At 39.1% G+C, this 15559-nt stretch overlaps 1 protein-coding gene across 3 annotated transcripts in view; it reads right to left on the bottom strand.

Annotated features, from left to right (window-relative positions):
* Positions 1–14355, bottom strand: part of CEP350 (centrosomal protein 350) — a 145928-nt gene extending 131573 nt beyond the window's left edge. For all 3 annotated transcript variants that reach the window (XM_029935266.1, XM_029935267.1, XM_029935265.1), the window contains exon 1: positions 14154–14355. The gene's annotated coding sequence lies outside the window, so the exon portion shown is untranslated. The remainder of the gene's footprint in view (positions 1–14153) is intronic.
* Positions 14356–15559: the final 1204 nt, after the last annotated feature.

The following is a 15559-nucleotide window of genomic DNA, read 5'->3' on the forward strand; positions in this document are numbered from 1 at the left end:
ATGCATCACAGTTGACTACTCTCTTGAAACACTCCTTTCCCTTGGCTTCCATATACTACACTCTGATTTCCCACCTCCTCTCTGGTTCTTAATCGCCTCTGCTAGCTAGCCCTTCTATTTTAAATCTAGAGGTTCAAGCAGGTTTGACCATGGGCTCTTTTCTCTTCAAACATTATATTCTGGGTGAGGTCACCATGCCCAAGGCTTCAAATACCATGTGCGTATATGCCAATGACTGCCAAAACTCTAGTCCAGATCTTATCTCTGCTAATTCACATATCAAAATGCTTATTCAAAAACCTCAAAGGCACATCAAACTCAAAAATCTCCAAAAGCCAACTTATGATTATTCCCAAAAACATGAGCTTGAGGTAGTCCCAATCTCAGTCCAGATGTATAAACCAGAAATATCCACAAGAGGTGATTAAAGCTACATGAACTCTAAGGTTCTATTCTACTCTAAATTTATAATCTATACCACCAGTTCCAATTGTGATCTGAGGATCTTCTGAAGATCCACCTATCAGGGGAAATCTTTGAAATCAAAACTATTTCTATAATAATATTAAGACATTATTTCTCTTTTTCACTTTCATTCTCTTATGACTATATATATAGTGCACTCTCCCAAAGGCTATATGACATATAATATCACAACAGATTGAATGCAGAAGCAGATATGAGAATCCAGATGTCTTCTATTAATCTAGACTTTAAAAAGATTTGAGGGGCACCTGGGTGGCTCAGGTCATGATCTCATGGTTCGTGGGTTCAAGCCCCGCATCGGGCTCTGTGCTGACAGCTAGCTCAGAGCCTGGAGCCTCCCTCAGATTCTGTGTCTCCCTCTCTCTCTGACCCTCCCCTGCTCATGCTGTCTCTCTTTGTCTCTCAAAAATAAATAAAAAAACATTTAAAAAAAATTTTTTTAAAGATTTGAAAAATGTCAATGTTATTCTTTTCATTAAATATTTTTGTGCTTTGGAAAATATAGTTACTTTTCATTTTAAAATGTTACTTATCTTAATATGGGTTTATTGTTATTTTAAATAAATTAATAAATACATTTAAAACTTCCATATCATGCATCTTTTCCAACCAGAATGTTATGAAACTAGAAGTCAACCACAAGAAAAAAGTCTAGGAAAAACACAAATACATGAAAGTGAAATAACATGCTATTAAAAAATATAACGGTCAACCAGAAATCAAAGAGAAAATCAAAAAATATAGAGACAAAGGAAAATGAAAACACAGCAGTCCAAAATCTTTGGAATGCAGCAAAAGCTGTTCTCAGAAGGAAGATTATAGCAATACAGGTCGGCTGAAAAAAGCAAGAAAATTTTCAAGTAAACAACCTAATCTGACACCTAAATGAGCTACAAAAAGAACAACAAACAAAACCCAAAATCAATAGAAAGATGGAAATAAAAAAGAATAGAGCAGAATGAAATAGAAACTGAAAAACAAAAACAAAATAAAAAAACAATATAACATATCTAGAAAGCGAGGAGCTAGTTCTTTGAAGAGATCAACAAAACTGATAAACCTTTAGCCAGACTCATTAAAAGAGAGAGAGGAGAGAGAGAAAAAAAAACAAAATCACAAATAAAAGAGGAAAAATAACAACCAACACCACAAAACTATAAAGGATTATGAGAGAGCAGTATGAAAAGTTATACACCGGGGCGCCTGGGTGGCTCAGTCGGTTGAGTATCTGGCTTCGGCTCAGGTCATGATCTCATGGTTCATGGGTTCGAGCCCTGCATTGGGCTCTGTGCTGACAGCTAGCTCAGAGCCTGGAGCCTACTTCAGATTCTGTATCTCCCTCTGTCTCTGACCCTCCCCTGCTCGCACTCTCTCTCTCTGTCACTCAAAAATAAAGTAAAAACATAAAAAATTTAAAAAAAGAAAAAGAAAAATTATACACCAACAGTTGGACAACCTAAGAGTAATAAATTCCTAGAACTGTATCACTTCCTAAAACTGAATTAAGAATAAAAAATTCAAATAGACTGATTACCAGCAATGAAACTGAATCAGTAATCAAACACTCCCAACAAACAAAAGTTCCAGACCAGATGAATTCACAAGTGAATTCTACCCGACATTTAAAGAAGAGTTAATACCTATTCTTTTCAAACTATTCCAAAAAAAGAAGAGGAAGAAAAGCTTCCAAATATATTCTAGGAGGCTAGCATTACTCTAATACCAAAACCACCAGATAAAGACACTACCAAAAAAAGAGAACTACAGGTCAATATTTGGAACACAGATGCAAAAAGCCTCAACAAAATATTGGCAAACTGAATCCAATAATACATTTTAAAACATCATTCACCATATCAAGTGGGATTTATTCCTGGATGCAAATGTGGTTTAATATTCACAAACCAATCAACATGATACCTCACATCAACAAGAGGAAGGATAAAACCATATGATCATTTCAAGAGCTGCAGGAAAGCATTTGACAAAGTACAACAGCCATTCATGATAAAAACCCTCAAAAAAGGTTTAAAGGGAATATACTTCAACATAATAAAAGCCACATAATAAAAAACCCACAGCTAACATGATACTCAATGGTGAAAACCCGAGAGCTACAAAACAAGGAGGTCCACCCTCACCACTTTTATTCCACATAGTCCTGGAAATCCGAGTCACAGCAATCATACAAGAAATAAAAGGCACCAAAATTGGTAAAAAAATAAATAAAACTTTCAGGTTTTGCAGATCACATGATCCCATATATAGAAAATCCCAAAGACCACCAAAAAACTACTAGAACTGATAAATGAATTCAGTAAGGTCACAAGATACAAAATCAATATACAGAAATCTGTTGAATATATGCACTAATAACAAAGCAGCAGAAAGATACATTAAGAAAACGATTCGATTTACAATTGTACCAAATATAATAAAATACCTAGGAATAAACTTAACCAAGGAGGTGAAAGACCTGTCCTCTAAAAACTATAAAACACTGATGAAAGAAATTGAAGATGACACAATGACAAAGATATTCCATGCCTACAGACTGGAAGAACAAACATTGTTAAAATGTGCATACTACCTAAATCAATCCACAGATTTAATGAAATCCCTATCGAAATACCAAGAGCATTTTTCACAAAACCATAACAATGTATGGAACCACAAAAAATCCAAATAGCCAAAACAATCTTGAAAAAGAAGAACAAGACAAAACAAAGGTATCACAATCCCAGATTTCAAGATCTACTAGAGAGCTATAGTAATCAAAACAGTATGGTACTGGCACAAAAACTGACATATAGATCAATAGAACAGAATAAAAACCTAGGTATAAACCCACAATTACATAGTCAATTAATCTTCAATAAAGAAGAATGGTAAAAAGACAGTCTCTTCAAAAAACAGTACTGGGAAAATTGGACAGCTACATGCAAAAGAATAAAATTGGACCTCTCTTAAAACATACACAAAAATAACTCAAAATGGATTAAAGGCTTAAATGTGAGACCTGAATCATAAAATCATAGAAGACAGCACAAGCAGTAACGTCTCTACCATCAATTGTAGCAACATTTTACTAGATATGTATGTCTTCTGCGCAAGAGAAACAAAAGCAAATAAACTATTGGGACTATCTGGTGTACCAAGATAAAAAGTGTCTGTGCAGAATGGGAGAAGACATTTGCTAGTGACATATCCAATAAAGCGTTGGTATCCAAAATACAGAAAGAGGGGCACCTGGGTGGCTCAGTCGGTTAAGCGTCTGGCTTCGGCTCAGGTCATGATCCCACAGTTCGTGGGTTCAAGCCCCTCATTAGGCTCTGTGCTGAGGGCTAGCTCAGAGCCTGGAGCCTGCTTCAGATTCTGTATCTCCTTCTCTCTTTGGCCCTCCCCTGCTCGTGCTCTCTCTCTCTGTCTCTCAAAAATAAATAAAAAACATTAAAAAATATATAGAAAGAACTTATACAACTCAATGCATACACTAAAACAAATAATCAATTAAAAAATGGGCAGAAGACATGAACCAGTCATTTCTCCAAAGACGACACACAGACGTCTAGCCAAAAGACACATGAAAAGATGTTTAACAACCCTCATCATCAGGAAAATGCAAAACAAAACAATTAGATATCACCTCACACCTGTCAAAATGGCTAAAAATCAAAAACACAAGAAACAAGTATTGGTACAGATATGAAGAAAAAAGAACCCATGTTTATTGTTGGTAGGAAAGCAAACTGGTGCAGTCACAGTGGAAAACAGTAGAGTGGTTCTTCAAAAACTTAAAAATAGAACTACCATATGATCCAGTAATTCCACTACTGGGTATTTACCCAAAGAATACAAAAACACTAATCTGAAAAGATACAGGCACCCCTATGTTTACTGCAATATTATTTACAATAGCCAAATTATGGAAGCAACCCAAGTGTCCACTGATGAATGGATAAAGAAGAGGTGGCATGTGTGTACATATTTATGTTTGTGTATATAATGGAATGTTACTCAGCCATAATAAAGAATGAAATCTTGCCATTTCATGCAACAACATGAACCAATCTATACAGTATAATGCTAAATGAAATAAATCAGAAAAAAACAAATACCATTAGATTTCACTTAATTGTGGAATTTAAGAAACAAAGCAAAGAAAAAAAGAGACAAACCAAAAAAGAAACTCTTAACTATAGAGAACAAATGGATGGATGGGCGAAATAGATGAAGGGGATTAAGAGTACACTTATCATGGGGCGCCTGGGTGGCTCAGTCAGTTAAGCCTCCGGCTTCGGCTCAGGTCAGATCTCACGTTCGTGGGTTTGAGCCCCGCATCAGGCTCTGTGCTAACAGCTAGCTCAGAGCCTGGAGCCTGCTTCCGGTTCTGTGTCTCCTTCTCTCTCTGCCCCTCCCCCTCTCATGCTCTGTCTCTCTCTGTATTAAAAATAAAATTTAAAAAAAACATTAAAAAAAAAGAGAAAAGAAAATGGTCCTTTAAAAAAAAAAAGAGTACACTTATCATGATGAACACTGAGCAATGTATAGAATTGTTGAATAACTCATTGTATTGTACACCTGATACTAATACAACACTGTATGTTAACTATACTGGGATTAAATTTTTTTTTTAAACTAACATATATATTTAAATCTTCTAATGTAACAAATATCAATAGACATAGCCCACATAAACAAAAGCTCTTTAAGTTGTTAATAACTCATTAAGTGGTCTTGACACCAAAATGTTTGAGAAATGCTGATCTGTACTTATGGTATATACACAAATAAGATACAAGATGATACATTAAATAGCCAATTCTCAAGTATCCTCTAGCAGCAAATTTTCCCTTCACATTTATTGGCAGGGCTCTCAGTCACACAGATTTGGCTCAATTATTTATTTTTTTTAATGTTTTATTTATTTTTGATACAGAGAGAGACAGAGCATGAAAGGGGGAGGGACAGAGAGAGGAGGAGACATAGAACCGGAAGCAGGCTCCAGGCTCTGAGCTAGCTGTCAGCACAGAGCCTGACGTGGGGCTCGAACCCGAGGTCAGATGCTTAACCAACTGAGCCACCCAGGCGCCCCTGGCTCAAGTATTTATTGGGCTCCCACTATGTGCCTGGCACTGGGGATAAAATATGAAAGAAATTATATCATTTTGGATCTCACCGAAAATATTTTCCATACCTTTGCTACATTTCAGTTCTCTCATCTCTATCAGATCCTATGTAACAACCATGGTTGGTTGAAAGAATGAGAAAAAACAACCCTGCAATAGTCATACTATCTAGTCTAAATATAAAATAGACAAATTTAGTAGGGACCAGGCTAGAAAAAAAGAAAACATTCTAGCTCTAGGTCAGACCCATTACTCTGTTCCAAGTAAATTCTCAGAATAACCAAGACTCCCATAATATAGTATAATACACAAATACAAATGACCTGAGAATTTAGCCTCACCTCTTTTCTCATTTAAAATACAAAAACCCAGGGCACCTGGGTGGCTCAGTCAGTTCAGCATCCGACTTCAGCTCAGATTATGGTCTCATAGTTTGTGAGTTCGAGCCCCGTATCAGGCTCTGTGCTGCTGGCTCAGAGCCTGGAGCCTGCTTCAGATTCTGTGTCTATGTCTCTCTGTCTCTCTCTCAAAAGATAAACAGGGGCGCCTGGGTGGCTCAGTCGGGTAAGCCTCCGACTTCCGCTCAGGTCAGAACTCACAGATCTCATGCTTGTGGGTTCGAGCCCCGGGTCAGGCTCTGTGCCGACAGCCAGCTCAGAGCCTGGAGCCTGCTTCCGGATCTGTGTCTCCTCCTCTCTCTGCCCCTCCCCCTCTCATGCTCTGTCTCTCTGTATCAAAAATAAATTAAAAAAACATTTAAAAAAATTTTAAGATAAACAAACACTGAGGAAATATATAAATAAATAAAATACAAAAACCCCAACAACCACTTTTACAAATAGAAGGCAGATCTACTGTAATCTATGAAATCCAGGAGAAACTATGTAACATTTGGTACCAGTTTGGCCTCTGGAATAGAAAAGGCAGGGTGAGGGTCTCAAGAACATAATGTTCCCCCACTGACAGGAAACAAAGAGCTAAACTAGAGTGTGACTAGAGGTACCCCTAGTCTTTTACTTAAGGAGAACTGAAGACAATGAACAAGACTAGAAATAATGAGGGAGGAAAAAAAACACCCTAGAAATAGGAGTCTATGCTTTGCTTACCCACCATCTAGTTATACTGAATACTTGCTCTTCCAAATTAATTTCAAGGAATATATCCTTATAAAAGTGTTTTATAGCTTCCAAGTCAGGATTATTTTTTGGCCTAAGTATGAAATTTTCATGACAAAACCTTCCCTGATAGGTAAGAAACTCTTAAAACTGGGTAACTCTAAGTGAGGATCCAGGAGAGAAAGCAGATTTTTCTGGGGAGAGGTTTTTAAATTTTTTTTTTAAAGCAGAGGCACTCGTCACTTTCTGAGGAAGAAAATTAAAAACACATGAAAAAAATAATTTTGAAAAGTTTCCTTCTATATGCAATAACTTATCTAATTTAAGCTAAGCCTGTAAAGGAAACAAAGACAACTACTTTTTCTTCCATTGGAAGCATTTCTTGACTCTTTAATGCAGTGTAGTTGCTCCCACTTTGTGGGTCCACAGTACTTTACCATTCCTCTTAACACCTTGCACTATTATTTACATATCTGCCACTACATGGAACTATGGAGATGATGTATTAGTCCGCTATATAACCTTAGTCCATGCACAGTACACACTAGTTGCTCAAGACCTGCTTACTGATGGTCCCATTGATAAGTCTCAGAATCCAATTCCAACATGCAAACAAGCAAAAAAAAAAAAGAGGAGTCTCATATAATATGAAAAGGTTAACCATTCCTAAGCAGATAATTTATATTGACAACATGTAAAATAACTAACTAAATAATTGTTAAATGCATACATCTGCATTTTATAATTTAAAACAAGCCTGGAACTATAAAGAAATTCTTTAATAAAATACTCTTATAGGGGTGCCTTGGGGGTTTGTTCAGTCAGTTAAGTGTCCAACTCCTGATTTCAGCTCAGGTCATTATCTCACAGTTTGTGGGTTTGAGCCCCACAATGGGCTCTGCACTGATACTGGGGAGCCTGCCTGGGATTCTCTCTCTCTCTCTTCCTTTCTCTCTGTTCCTCCCCCACTTGTGTTCTCTCAAAATAAATAAACTTAAAAATTTTTTTAAATAATTCATCATACACAAATGTAGCATCTACAGAAATTTTCAGAGATGTATCAATTGAATAAGTGTAGTCCAATTTCATTTATAACCAATCAGAAAACAAAGCACATTAAAGCTAAAAATTAGAGGCCTACCAGCCTCATGTTCTTCAAATTTGTAGTAATGACCCAAAAGAGAAACAGAAAATCTGGTGGGTTGGAGCTAGCATTTTTTAATAAAACCAAACAGGACTGAATTAAAAATAATAGGATGTGTTGAAAGTAGTAAGGGTATTATTTAGTGAAACTTACATTCACTTATACTTATACATCTATATGTATATTATATCCCTAGGAAAAATAGATCTCTTACTGTAAGTGTCCTAGTCAAAGGAGTTTGAGAGGTTCCCAAGCTTTTTCAGTTCACAGAACTCTCAGTGTCTCAGTAATTTTTTCATGATTCCCCCTAAGCACCAAAAAATACCTACTAGTTCCATTTATTACATATACAATCTATTAAGTATTTGTGTCCTAACAGTTTGAAAAATACATATAAATTGAAAGAAATATTTTATTACTAAATAACCACAATTATTTATTAATGGGATGAATGAGCCTACTATACACAGCTTCTCAACCCTTGAAATCACTTTGAACACTGCCACTTTGATTTACTGTTCACACAAATTTTTGCACAGTACTTTTTTTAATCACAGTAGCATACACCCCCCCCCCACCTAGCTTTTTTTGAAGACTTCCTGTCATCAAAAGGAACAAAGCACAATGTCACAGACACTACCTGAAACTATACTTTGAGCAGGGTCCCACAGATGTCAAATACTACTGTTTTCCTCGAAAATTTCTAAATATTCCACAGTGCCTGTGTGAGCTCATTACAGCGCTCAAAGGTACCTGACAGCACAGTTTGGGAATCCTGGGTTTAAATAACAACTGATCTGGCCTGTGTGCTTACTTTGCAAATTAAGAAATGATACTTAAGGTCACAAAGCTATTAAAAAATAAAAACACTTAAGGTTTAACCTTCCCCTCAACAAGTTTTGAAATAGAATCTAATCATGTGATATCATATTGATGAAATATACAGATCTCTGAAAAACAACTAAATTCAAAAATATATTTAGGGACACCTGGGCAGCTGAGTTCATGATATCACCGTTTCCCGGTTCAAGCCCCAGGTCCGACTCTGTGCTGACAGCTCAGACCCTGGAGCCTGTTTCAGATTCTGTGTCTCGCTCACTGTCTCTGCCCCACCCCTGCTCATGCTGTCTCTCTTAAAAATAAATAAACATTAAAAAACTTTTTTCAAAAATATATTTATATGACTGTATAATAGAAGAAAATGTTTTTATATTTAGAAAGAAAGTTTCAAAAATTATAAAAGTGGAACTTATAATAAACAATACAAGTGTCTAAAGTAAAAAGAGGAAGGTCATCCACTCCCCTAGGATAACACAGCTAATAATTTAACGTACATATATCCTGGGGCGCCTGGGTGGCTCAGTCAGTTGAGCATCTGGCTTCGGCTCAGGTCATGATCTCACGGTCTCACGGTTCGTGGGTTCAAGTCCCGCGTCGGGCTCTGTGCTGACAGCTAGCTCAGAGCCTGGAGCCTGCTTCAGATTCTGTGTCTCCCTCTCTCTGACCCTCCCCCTGCTCATGCTGTCTCTGTCTCTCAAAAATAAATGTAAAAAAAAAAAACATATATCCTTACAGACCGTTTCCTGTACACATACTAAATCATAACAAAATCAAACTAAATTTCTTTGCCTGTGCTTGTTTTTTCAAACCTGAATCATATTCTATGGTGTAATGCAACTTTTTTTGCACTCAGTATTATGTCATGAACATTCTTTCATGTCAGTACATAATAGTAATTGCAAACACTTAAACATTTATGTGGTGATTACTATGCTTGCTTAGGGCTTAAATAGCAACTCATTTAATTCGCACAACAGCCCCGTCAGGTGAAAACTATAATTATACCCAGTTTATAGACGAGTTTAAGTAATTTGCTAATGGCTGCATCCAACAAATGATGCGGTTGAGACTTGAACCCAGAAAGTAAGTTGCATGGTCCTTGTGCTCAATGACACACTTAGCTGCTTCTCATGAAGTAAACACAGCTATCCCTCAACCTGTTAGCAAGTGCACAACACTTCACAGCATAAGTACACTATCACTTTAACTGTTCCTCTACATTTAAGGACTGTTCCTGACATTTGGAACTTTTTTTTTAATACTATTGGCATTTACTTGTAATGATGTTAAAATGAACTCCTTATAGATTTGCTCTTGTGCTTTTGTTAAAATTTCTGTAAGATAAACTCCTAAAAATGAAGTAACTCTATCAAATATGTCCACTTTTAATTTTTTTTAATTTTTTATGTTCTTTATTTATTTTTGAGAGACAGAGACAGTGAGAATAGGGGAGGGTCAGAGGGAGAGGGAGACACAGAATCCGAAGCAGCCTCCAGGCTCTGAGCTAGCTGTCAGCACAGAGCCCGACGTGGGGCTTGAACCCACGAACCGTGAGATCATGACCTGAGCCGAAGCTGGACGCTTAACTGACTGAGCCACCCAGGCGCCCCCACTTTTATTTTTTTAATGTTTATTTATTTTTGAGACAGAGATTGAATTGACAGTGTGAGCAGGGGAGGGGCAGAGAGAGACAGATAATCGAAAGCAGGCTCTAGGCTCTGAGCAGTCAGCACAGAGCCCGACGTGGGGCTCAAACCCACAAACTGCGAGATTATGACCTGAGCTGAAGTCAGATGCTTAACTGACCGAGCCACCCAGGTGCCCCAAATATGTCCACTTGTAATTTTGACAAATAATACCAAATTTCCTTCCAGAACATTGTCCTAGTTGTACCAATTTACAGTCCCAATGACAGAGGGGAGGGTTAAGATTCATTCTTTTTTTTTTTTAATTTTTTTTTAATGTTTTATTTATTTTTGATACAGAGAGAGACAGAGCATGAGAGGGGGAGGGACAGAGAGAGAAGGAGACACAGAACCGGAAGCAGGCTCCAGGCTCTGAGCTAGCTGTCAGCACAGAGCCTGACGCGGGGCTCGAACCCATGAACGTGAGATCTGACCTGAGCCGAAGTCGGAGGCTTAACCAACTGAGCCACCCAGGCGCCCCAAGATTCATTCTTAAGTTAAAAAATATTTTTGATTCATGGAGTGATCTATTTTGAATTTTTAATTCACTCTGATGTAGAATGAACAGACTGCCAGGTTGTTCACAATCATCCTCTGATTTGATTATCTGACTTCAAAGAAGTGTACACTTAGCAGCTGTAGAGTGAATTCTTCATCCAGTTATGAAGCCAATTCTGGGTGAGATATTTCCTCTAAACAATACTGTTCACTTATGTATAAAACGTGGGATTTGGACTACCTAGCCTTTCCGATTTAAAACTCTCAATGCTGTAATTAAGAAGTGACTTAAAGTTATTAAGAGCCTATAATTATAAGACTAATTAGGTCAGGACCTTAACCCTTCTATTTTCTTTAAATTATAACTATTGCCAGAACACCTAGCAAATCATTAAAATAGCCAATAAAGCTTTCAGGATCCACCCATTATTCTCAGTGGCTTTTTAGTCCCAGGCTGTCATTCCCTGCCACCTAGCAAACTTGAACATATCCCTGGAGTATATTTCTAATAAGAGTTGATGTGGCCGGGAACCTGAAACAGTGTTGTGTTTTGTTTTTTAACTATTATGCCAAGACCACTCTTAAGTCAATTGATTCAACAAATATTTACTGACTGGTTTACTATGTACCAGGCACCGGGTGCACAACAGTTAACAGAGGACCTCTGCCACCATGGAACTTACAGCCTAAACAAGAAAGGCAAATCACAAACCAAAATAACCACCAGTAAATGTAAAGCTATACTTGTGATAACAATAAACAAAAAGCTATTAGTGCAGGAAAGAAAACCCACTATGTCATCTTTTGACTATTTGTGGGTTTGTTGTTTCCCCTCCCACCCCTCTTGGGCTATCTGCAACTCTGGAAATTGTTTGACATGAGAAGAAAATGTCAATAAACTATTTCACAACCTCTCCCACACTGCAAAAAATAGCAGTCACAAGTGTAGATGGCAAGTTAACTTTGTAAATCATCAGGACTAGAACAAAATCACCAAGATGTTACTACTTTTCAGTTATGCTATGTGGCCCAAATATTGGTTTATTATAACTGAGTATAAATGATTTGAATTATCAAAGATGACAGAACTATGCATATCCAAACAAAATGAAAGATGACAAATCAACTACAATTTCTTAGGAATACTGTTCAAGCAAAAAGTACATACAGCAGTAAGGCCATCACTATAATAATTCATCACTTGTTCATTATTAACCAAATAATTGAAACTACTCTTTTTAAAGAATGACAATCACCAGCAGTAAGGAGTTAGTGGCATGTCAAAAGGAAGAGAAATGATTTTTTTTAGATTTTATAAAACCAAGTTCCAGAAGTATCTAATATGCAATTTAAAACAAAACTAATTCTACAGTGTTAACTAGACTTCTGGTGATCATTTCATAATACAAATATATACTGAATCATTATGTTATACACCTGAAACTAATATAATGTTGTGTCAATTATACCTCAATAAGAACAAAACACACTTGTTCAGGAATAAGAGCATCATTCATTACACTTCCTTGTGTCAATTTCCACAACTGCAAAACAAAAATATTTGCCAAACCTACGTCACATTGCTGTGAAGACTAGAATAACGTATGTGGTGATACACCAAAAAATGATGTCAGTTATTTTAAACAGTTGCTTCTTTTTTGCTGCCACTATAACTTACAGCAATTTAACAAATAACAAAATTGGTTAAATAGGGACTTCATCTTCTTTTGTCTGTCCATGATATTAAGTGTTATAAAATGGGCAAAAGACTGGCAATCAAAAAAAAGGCATTAAGAAAAAATTCAAAACTTCATAATTCCTAAACTGATTACCCCCACAGGAGGCTGGCTGTTTAAGTAGTAACACTCTTACATAACAATACATCTCAGAGAATCAGAGAATTTATCTCACATATGAAATTGTTTACTTATTAGGCAACACCATCATTACAAACACAAGTCCTGCTGCTGACTATGAAAAAATGAGATACATGTATTTATCCACACATACAATGTATTTTAGCTCGATGTTTATTTTCTGCTTAAAGCATCTTCAATTCAATGCAATGACGCTTCAATAGTTCAGATTTATTTTATTATACTGGAGTCCATCAACTGAGCACACCAAAACTAATTTCATGTTACACACCTATGGGTTTGAAGCAACTTCTACCATCCATCTAACAACCAATCCCCTGAAATCACAATCTCATGTTATTGGCAGCGTGCTGCCTTGCTTAAAAACTGTACTTTAAACCAAGAAATGTTTAAAGTGGAGACCAGCTCTCGGTATTTTATCATTGCTCCTACAAACCGTTTCAGGCTGTTGCTAGGTCCGCCTAACATAGCTTTTCCTTTAAAACCTTTAAATACAACAGGAAGAGGTATCGTTAACATGGCAACATAACCATTAACGACTTTTCCAAATTCAAAACAAGGATCGCCATCAAAACAAAAATATCAAACAATCAGGTGGAGTGCATGGATACTGATTACTGATTACTACTCCTGACAACCTGTCCTATATGAAGAATCTTTTCCTTTATGAAAGATTTGCTACTACATAAAAACCACATTAAAATCTTACACCTACGTGCAACTTCCTATCTGAAAACTAAACATCCAGCGAAATTCCAAGCCGTATTTGGGACATTACTTAAGTATTATTTACCATGTTGGGCTACATTTCAAAAGAGGGCGGGGAAAACTAGACAACTTTGAAAGCGTAAAGCGTTTAAATCTCCCACTAAACCATTTGTGAATAAATCGGTAGACTACATTCAGCAGCTGCTAGACTGGAGCAGAAGATCAAAGTTTTCCCTATACTTGAGAATGCTTATCCCCACCAAAAAGGAACAGAAACCAGTCATCCTTGCCACTGGAGCCAGTTGCCCGGAATTTCCTAAAATATGCCTGATCTGCAAGTGAAGGAAGAGCACTTCTCCGGAGACCAAAGGCGAGAGGTATCTTACATCTTTTGCAGACGAGAGGAGGGGCGGGGAGAGCAGGGAGAGCACTAGCAGGTAAGGAAGGAAATCCGTCTTCAGCAAGCACCGGTGGGACCTGAAATCCAGGTTGGCCCTCCCCGCAAAGGCTCAAGACACCGGGAGGTTCCCCGAGGGGACGCCAGGCTGGGCCAGGGCTCCCGGCGCCCCGCCCCGCCTCTCTCGCTGCCACCGGGGACCCGGGACCGCGGACAGAGGCAGCAGAAGCTAAGCGAGCGTCCGCGGTCCCAGCCACGTCCTCCCGCGGCTCACCTGAGAGTGTCGCCTCCGCCCTCGGCTCCCACGGTGCATCCCGCGGGGCCTGGCGGAGGGTGCAGTGATGCCGCCCCGACCGGCCCCAGGGCTGCCGGGCCTGGCCTCCCCGCTCCGGGGACGCACCGGGTGCCCGCCTCGCACCGGCTCCCGGGTCCGCCGGGCTACAGAGAAGGAAGGAGAGGCGGAAAGGCTGCCTCCCCTCCCCCACAGCAAGCCTCCCCCTGAGCTGCGGCTCCCTGCAGTTCCCTCTGGCGCAGGTCTGGCCCCGCTCCCCCGCCCGGGAGTCACTTCGGCAGCGGCAGCCCAGTCGCCATTACAGCTCAACAACTGACACGGAGGAGGAGCGGCGCCGGCGGCAGTGGCAGTGGCGGCCGCGCGAGGCAGGGCGGGAGCAGTCAGGGCCCAGGCAAACCTCGCGAGAACTGTCCCGAGACGGTTCCACGGGAACACAGCCTTCGGTTAGAGCCATGTTGAGTGTGGCCGAAAGGGGTAGGGGAGATAGAACGAAGAAAGGACCCTTGAGAGCGCCATGTTTAGTGTGGCGAGTTTGTGCCTTGCAGGACTCGGGAGGAGCCACAGTACATCCGCAGCGGAGACCTCTCTCCACCCCCACCCCCGCCCTCCTTCCTCGGACGCTAATTGGGCCTCCTTTTGGCTGCGCATTTCACCCCGAGCCAAAAAAGCAAGAAGGAGGTTTGACCAGAGTGAACTCAGAAGTCTAAATTGCAGCTTCTCAGAGTTTACGATGTTTCACCAATTGTCGTCCAAGTAAATCTTCTTTACCCCGATCAGTTTCAGAGTAATTGCAGCGCTGCGGCTGCTGCAGTTACCCACTGCTGTCAGTGGGGCCGTTTTGTTCGCTCGGGTTACGATTGTGTTCAGCGTGCAGTCTGTCTGATGGCTAAAGAATCCAGAACAAGTAAAACGGAGTTTCCCCCCGTTAGGTATAGACATTGGTAGACCTGTGCTTTGAGAGACTTTCTGTGATCAACATATTTTCTAATATCTTTATCCTCTTTGCCCAGCCTCCGAATGGTGAATTCTAATGTGTGTCAGGACTTAGCTTAAATGACATGTCTTCTGCAAATAATGCCCCTTTCCGCTAGATGATCACTTCACACATGCTCTCCGCCCATCACTTTCCTCCACCTTCTGAACTCCTATATCTGCTTATCCAGAGACTGTTTCTCATCTTTGAGTATCTTGAAGACTTTTGTCTCTCTGTACCCCAGTAGGGCCTAGCTCAGTAACTAGTAGGACATTTTAGGTGCTCAATAACTGCTTATTGAGTAGATCTCATCAGTAAAAGCAGGAGGCAGTAACTGCTCCTCCTTTGTAGGGCTTTTAACTGTGCCTGAATAGGACGTAAGCGGATGTACAAAAATGATCCTGCACATATGTAA

Source organism: Suricata suricatta, chromosome 3, assembly GCF_006229205.1.
Source record: "Suricata suricatta isolate VVHF042 chromosome 3, meerkat_22Aug2017_6uvM2_HiC, whole genome shotgun sequence".
In the NCBI taxonomy this organism is placed as follows: Eukaryota; Metazoa; Chordata; class Mammalia; order Carnivora; family Herpestidae; genus Suricata; species Suricata suricatta.